Genomic DNA, 8,238 nt, shown 5'->3' on the forward strand with positions numbered 1-8,238 from the left:
CACTATTCCTATTCCAATAATACATTGCTTTGTTTATATTAGTAAACAATTTTCCTTACTCTTCCTTTCGTGATTTTCTTGACTACTTTTGCACACTTTACATTTCTTCTCTGATGCTGAATATTTTTCATGTTTACACTCTATCTGATTTGTTCTCCCAGTCAGTCCTTTGTGTGTTTTGCCAACTTAAGCAGGTGACCTTGAGATGGGAGCTTGAAATTTCCTAGTGGCAATGCAGGGCAAGCTCTGTAGGTGTGGAGTGGGAGGGCATGGGTCAGATCATGGCAGAGAGATTTGAGTTTGTGACTCACCCTCACAACTGCAACCAAGGAATAGATGAGCTCTCAGAAGAAGGGTGTCGAGAGAGAGCTGGATGGAGGGCCAAGGACTAGCAGTTGAGGATGGTCAACAAGAGGGAGAGGAAACAAGCTAGGGTCACAAAATTCACACTATAGGAAACAAATTACAAAGATCAAAATGCCCAGGGTACATAGAGGTTCTTGCTGAGAAAAAATAAGACTTTGAGGTTCTCTGTTTAGAAAGAGATGGCCAAAATAGTGTGGGTATAACATCAGTACTGTTGGCCAAGGATGGGTAGACACCTCAGCTGTCACTTGCTCCAGGGGACAGACCCTACACCCAAATTTTATTAGTTACACCAGCAGAGTGATGCATTTTGTGCCATTTTCCTATGCTGGTAATAAATTCCAACTAATTAATTCACTTTCTGCTTTAACCAATGCCCCTTATGACTCAGGACATCAGTTTCAAGCCCATGGCCAGGGGCAGGGTGGCAATCTTTTGAGTGAACCAGAGGTATGCTAACTGGGCCATCCAAGCTCTGAACCGCTGCCCTTGGTCCTAATCAACAGAGACAGGCCATTTGCAAAGAAATAGCAGACTCAGTTCTGTATTGTATGAAAAGTGTAGCTGTGTTGTCATCGCACTGAGAAACAGGTCATAAAATTGTGATTTTAAACACAGACAGTTAGACAACCTGAAATAGTGCATCAAGTATTTGAGATGAGTGTGGTTTATATGGATAGTTACTTTAAAAATGCCTGCTGTGTAGCTTTAATCCTGCTGCTCAGTGAAGTCATAGCCGTCTTTTGTTGACTCTTCAGGAGGTTCACTCTTGTGGCTTTTGCTTTTTTTCATACTCATCCAGCTTGCTCACTCTCAGCAGTTGAACCAGCCTTCTGTTCTTAGTTTTAAGTTTCATGTCATTACCCAGACTGCCCCCAACCGTCTCGCACCTCAAAACATACATCTATACCTTCATTCATCTCTGCCTCCAAATCTCTCTGTAGCTTCACCCACCTTCCTTCCTTTCTTCTCTCAAGGAGATACAGTCCTTCCTCACTTTGGACCAAAATTATTGACATGATGACATGATACTTCCTTTAATTTGCATACAAATTAAAAGGACAGATAACGTTGAAAGGTTTTATCGAAAAATCACCAATCCCCTGATTTTGCCCCTTTCAACTCTTTCAGCTGTTTTTTTTTCTTGGTATTTCACCTCCATGTTTAAAAATAATGTGTATGTACCACTTTCTCTCTCTTTTTAAAATTAATTATTTTTTTTAGGTGGGGGAAGGACAGAGGGAGTGGGAGATAGAATCTTAAGCAGGCTTCATGGCCAGCATGTGAACCCAACACAGGACTCAGTCTCACAACCCCGACGTTAAGATCCAAGTCGAATGCTTAACTGACTGAGCCAGCCAGGTGCCCTTTTTCTCCTGTCTTCCCAGTGAGAATCTGGTAGGGCTCATGGAGGTAAACTTCACAGAAGTGTGGGGGCCCCCTCAGAGTTTTTAGCTCTCCAGGCTGTTCACATTGAATCCCCAGCTATCTGTCAATTACAGCTTAAAGTTTTTGTACTGTATAGGCTCCAGCTGTGGGTGTCTGCTTCTGATAAGCTGTGATTCTATCACCCCATCTGTCTTTCCAGTTTGGGGGGCAACAGATTGCCCTGTGACCTCATGTCTTTGATGAATCTAAGGAGAGTGGTTGATTTTCAGTTTGCTCAAGTTTCTTTCTTGATGTGAGGATGGGAGTGATGACTTCTGAGCTGTTTACATGTCAGACCAGAAACCGGAAATCCATTACTTTGAATTTCTGGCTAAGTTCTCTTACTCACTCCTAAAACCCTGTAAAAATCTCTCTCAATGAAGTTTATCAGCTATCTATCTATTGCTTTTGTGTGTGTGTTTATTTCCTGGAGACATCCTCTTGAAGCCCTCTGTTCTGCTTCCACCTAGAATGCTTATGCTCTAATTGGCTGATTCCGAGGCTTCCTTTTGCGATAATCCTATAAATTCCCTTCATGTTTCATCTGCCTTCTACCCTCTGTTTCATGCAACTCATATTTTCTCCTTTTTCAACTTACTTCCTTGTATTAATGGAGTACATATTTTTATACCTTCAGAAAAAAAAAGATGCATTTGAAAGCATCTTTTAAAAGATCCTTGATATCTGAAAATGCCTACTTTACTCCCCCACTTAATTACTGGTTTGGTGGGGCACAGGATTCTAGGTTGAAAATAATTTTCCTTTAGAAAATTTAAAGCATGGTATCATTGTTCTCTGATTTTCCATGTTAGTCTCGAGAAGTCCAGTGCCACTTTGGTCCTTGGTTTTTCTTTTTTTATTTTGTTTTTGTTTAAATGCTGAAGCTTTAGGAATTTAACTCTACCCCTGGTATTCTGAAATTCCACAATGATGTGCCTTACTTTGGGTCTTTATTATGATTGGGCAGCTTAGACCCATTTCCTTGGAACCACATGACCTTCAGTTCTGAATTTCCTGTTTGTTCTCTGTTTTGAACCCCTTTAAGTTGGACGCTTTAATCTAATTCTTTCTGAATCTTTATTTCCTATTTTCAAATGCTTTATTTTTTGTATAGTTTTTAAGGTATTTTCTTATTTCCCAATACTTTTACCAAATTCAAAATCTTATTTTTATTTGGTATGATATTCTTAATTTCCATGAGCTCTGTTTTGGAACTCTATTTTTCCTATTTTTATTCTTATCCTGCTCTTGTACCATAGATGCAATACCTTCTCTTACTTGAAAAAAATTGACGGTTTTGTACTCCTGCATGAGGAATTTTCCTTCATAGATCTGGTGTTTCTTGGCTGTTCCTTAATGTCTAAGGATGAGTCACTAAAAAGCTGCCTGGAAGCTTTATGTGCATAGGCAGGGCTCGTGGCAGATGCAGCTTTATGGAATCCTGGAGCTAGCCTGGGGAAGGCTGGGGGTCCCACTCTTGCTATGTGGAATCTGATCTGCTCTCCTAATGCCTCACCCATGCTCTTCTCCATATGTGCTGTCCCCAAGGCTGTAGCTCTTTGGATCCATTTCTTCAGAGAGACTAAGTTCCCCATGGAACTAGGGAATGGGTAGCGCCAGACTGTGCTAAGAGCGGAAAATTGGGAGCGCCTCATTCTTGTTTCCAGGACTTCAGCTGCCTGTTTCTTCCATAGTATCTCAGACTTTGAGCTTTCCTGGAGTGATGCCAGGTAAATCATCTTGCTTCGCGTACATAACTCTCTCGGCTAATTCACGTACCAGTCCTTCACCTTCATTTCCTTCCCATATACTAACCTCTCGCAATTTCATTGCAAATAGATATGTCTCTTATTCTCATATGGAGGGTAGTTTTGAGAAAGGAAGTAGAGATATCCCGACCGCAGCAACTCAGGGCCCTCAGCTGTGGGTACCACGCTCCCTGCTTCTAGACGTGACCTTGTGTCAGGACATGTTTAGTTGGGGTGTAATTAGTTCCGGGCTGTGGAGGGAGCAGTGTCACTTAGAAGGAATGGGGTGCAGGTTCCCAGTCCTCGGGATCCCTGCTCTGCTCAGAAGAGATGGAGCCATCCAGGAATGCTCACTTTCCACAGGCTACAGAAGCAGCCAGAGCCCAAGCTAGGGCCTCCATCATCCACTTCAGCTCCGTCGAGCTCAGCAGAGCCACAGCTGCCCAGGAGCCCCCTTCCTGGTGTTCGAAGCCGTCACGGAGCTCCCTTAGTAGCTGGTGGTCCTCGGCCCCGAGGCACTTGCTCATGCTGCCTTCCCTGTCCTTTCGGCATTCCTGCTGCACGCTCTTGTTCTTGCGGTCTTTTTACGGTCTCCCTGTTGAATACGCTGGGACCCCAAAAGTCTACAACCATCTATTTTAGATCGCAGCTGCTGCTGTACAGTTTTCTGCTTTATCAAAACCACGAACTCCCGATTCCCAATTCTCCTTGTCCTTGCCCTTTCCTCCTCCGAGCACAAACAGGTGCAGAGTTCCTCACCTTGAAAAATTTTCTATCGTGCTAACCCCTCAAGTGACCATCTTCTCGCATTCCTTCCACTGGCCAACGTCCCGGATGAGTCTCTATGGATGGCCTCTGTCTCCTCAGCTCCCACAGACTCTCACTGAGGCCTCACACTGCAACCTGGCTTGAGCCCTCTTTACAACTGAAATGAAATCTGTCCCCAAAGTCGGCAAATGACCTAATTTCTAGATTGGTTGTCTTTTCTCAACAAGTTTGATCACCTCTCCTTTTTGAAGTCCTTGCCTTAGCTTGAAAAACACATAATCCTGGGACTCGAGGCACTCCCTGGGGGTCTTGTTTTCTTTTATTCCGCCTTTCTTACTCTACCTCCTGTGCCCGTAGATGGAGACCCGTACCAACACCCGGCCTTTGGCTTGTAGTTGTCTCTTTTTAAATACCCTCATTTTATCCACCATCCCAGTATCAAAATTTCTGGTCCAAATCTCCAGTCTGTAACTGCCTTTTCAGTCTACTGTTGCCCTGACTAATAGGTGTTTTTAATACAAATAGGCTTGAACACTTTTCCTTTATTTTTATTTTTTAAAGATTTTATTTATTTATTTGACAGAGAGACAGCAAGAGAGGGAACACAAGCAGGGGGAGTGGGAGAGGGAGAAGCAGGCTTCCCGCTGAGCAGGGAACCTGATGTGGGGCTCGATCCCAGGACCCTGGAATCATGACCTGAGCCGAAGGCAGACACTTAACAACTGAGCCACCCAGGTGCCCCTGAACAGTTTTCTCCTCCATGTTTTGCTTCTCTATTATCCTTGCCTCCAGATCTCCTTGCCAATCTTACCCTTTAAACCCCAGATATTGTCCCATTTTTTGTGTGAAACTTTTCCATCCAACTCAAAATAGGCTAACTACTCTTCCCTCTGCATTCCTGTAACAGCTATCATGAGTGTCGTTTGTGAGCACTCAACAGTGTATGTATTATCAACATTCTTTACCCTGTTTCTCCAATCTGTGTTGTCTTTGAAGGCAGGGGGTGTCACCTAGGATTTGAAGTCTTCGGCTCCTCAAAGTTGCTTTGCCCATGGCTGTTGCTCAGCCAGACTGGCAGTGATGCTATCAGTACTTCCCCGCAGAGGCTGAATGTCACGGCTGCTGGGCTGAGAGCTTGTGTGGTTGGTGTTGTGTTTAGGCCCGTGTCAGTCAGTGGACTTCCTTCTGCTCCCTTGGCCCAGGAGGGCTCTGGTCATCCCCTGAGCCCACAGGAGAAGTTCTGGTGAGGAGGGACTGGAGAAGGAATGTGGGTGATGGGCAGCTCGAGAACCCTCTTTATTTAGGTTGTTGAAAATCATCACCATGACAGAAGTCAGTAGGTACATTTTAATTTCCCTTCCTTTGATGTATCAATAACTCCACCTTTATATTCAAAGCACAGGAGAGAATGAATCTCTTATTCACTGGAGAACAAAGCATTGACCGAAACTCGCATTTTAGAACTGGAAGATGGCTGTGAAACGGAGAACCAAAACAGAACCGAACAAATGAGGGGCAACACCATGGTTACCCACACTTCAGGGATCCAGAATTTAATAACCATGCACAGAACCTCGGAACAACAGCGAGCTCCGGAAATAAACTTTAATTATCACGAATCTTCATCATCGGTTTAAATAAATGGTCATCGAGGAAGATCTCGGCCAATGATGAAGTTCTGATGTCCAACTTAGGAGCGATGAGCTTCAAGTGTGAGCATTTAATCAAGTAGGTCCTTCTTTTTAATCACGGCTCAAAAAAAAAAAAAAAACAACCCTCTCTCATTCTTTTTTTGTTTTTTTAACTGTTGGTTAAATAAAAGTTGCAATGGACACAATCTGCCCTGAGCAAACAGACCGTACATCAATAAGCCAACGCTTAAGTCGAAGGTATTTTCCACGAGCCCCAGGAAGCATTTCTAATTGAAACTTAACAAGCTACGACGCAGCGAATGCTCTAGTCTTGGGCTCTAGAAGGGAAATGTGATCCCGCACGCAGACACTGGAGCTTTTTCATCTAGCTGGAGGCGAGTGTGCCGTGTAGTTGTGTGGCGTAATTTTTTTTAATTCCTGAAGTGTTACTATTTGCTATTTCATATTTATTGAAAAATGTAAATGCCACGTGTAAGAGAATAGCAGTATGTCTTGTTCCAGTCTGATGGCTTAATCTTACTAATCATGATAATATATGCTAGCCGGAGTTGGGACTATTTAATAAAGTACTGGAATAAATTTGTCGTGCTTACATTTAAAGAAAATTAATAAAAGCACCTGCGTCGGCAGTACTTAAAACTTTCTTGTTTTTAAATTTGTAAGAAACAGCACAAGGCTGATCATTTGACAAGAATGAATGTAACTCAGTGAGGATCTTAGTCATTGAGGTGCAGGTGTGCCGAGTGAGGCATGTGGGACTGGAGAGGGAGGAAAAGATATTAGCACGATCTTAACGTTTGTGTTTTCCATGACTGAGTCATCTGTGTGCACATTTTTACATTTGCATTTCATAGGCCTCTAAGGTGGCAGGGCAGGCGTGGGATTTTACAGATGAGATTCCCCAGGCTTAGAGAAGAGACTGTTGCACCCACGGTCACAAAGGTGGGGCCCGGGCTGTCCACTCCCCACCCCATCAGATGTCCATCAGGTATTCATAGACTGTCTATACACACCTGCAAATGGAGACTGTGCCTCCACAGCTTCTGTCAAAAGGGCTCTCTGGCAACTGGAAAAACGTCGGAATCTCTTTTGTTATAGCGGGTAGGAGTGGTTGCTTGGGCTAAATCCCTCCACCCTTTCCCTTCTCAGCTCAGGTGGCATTTGTGGGACCCAGGGACCTGGGGCTCCAGCACAGCTGCGGGCACAACTTTGTAGAGAGAAGTTACTTGCTAAGTTCAGAGCTGAAAGCCACAATGGGATTATTCATAAAACAGATGCAAACGGATAAAAAAAAAAAAGGTGAACGACAATTATTCAAAGTTGAAACCTTGGTACTTTGTTTTTTGTTTTTTTTCAATTTTTTTTTTTTATAAAAACAATCAAAACTGTCATGACATGAACATGCCACCTTCCCCTTCCTCTGGGCCATGGGCAAGGAATTCTGCAAGATTTATCTAAAGAACAAGTACTGGTTTGAAATGGTTAAAAGGTAACTATATGAGAGAGAGTAAAGCCAAGTGTCAAGGCAACCCAAGCATCTCCTTTGTCTCCGGGGCTGGGGGACGGACCATCCATCCCTGCGCCAGTGGGGTGGCTCTCCACGACAGCATCTTACCAAAAACTCTAGGGAAAGCCGGCCACTAGTCGTTCTCTCTCACGACATTCAAAGTTCCCACCTGGCTCTCCCCACCTTGCCCTCTCGATACGGTTCGGCCAATTCCTAGTCGGTTCTAGCAATGTCAGTCTGAAGCTGTTCTCGGCCTCCGAGCGGGAAAGGAGAAAGCAGGTGCTTCTCCGCTGGCGGACTCGGAGAGGGTAGGCAAAGAACCCGCGCCCAACTCGGGGAAAGTTGGTGGGCCACCTTCCCTCCTCGACGAACACCGGCTCGATGGCTTCTCCCCGGGGTGCGCGCGGAGGGGACCGAGAAGGCAGCGCGAAGGGAACTTGCGTCGCCAAACATCCTCCGCGGCTGCGGGGAGCAGCGAGGAACGGGTGCCTTTTTTCCGACGTCCCGGAGTGGCGCCAGCTGCACCTTGCCCGCTGCCGCGCCCCCTCCCCGGCACGCGCTCGCCCTTTGTGCCCCCGCTCCCCACTCCAGGGCGCTGGGTGGGGGGGAGGCGCCGCCTCGCAGGTAATTATTGCCAGCGGGGCCCGGCGGGGAAAGCGGGGGTGGGCGCGCCAGCAGGGGCGGGCGGCGCGGCGGGGCGCCGGCATAAAGGGGTGCGGCGCGGCGCCCCAGCGCCCGGCTCCCTCGCAGCATGCCAGCCCGCGCCCCG

This window comes from Ailuropoda melanoleuca, chromosome 7, assembly GCF_002007445.2.
Source record: "Ailuropoda melanoleuca isolate Jingjing chromosome 7, ASM200744v2, whole genome shotgun sequence".
NCBI classification, from domain to species: Eukaryota; Metazoa; Chordata; class Mammalia; order Carnivora; family Ursidae; genus Ailuropoda; species Ailuropoda melanoleuca.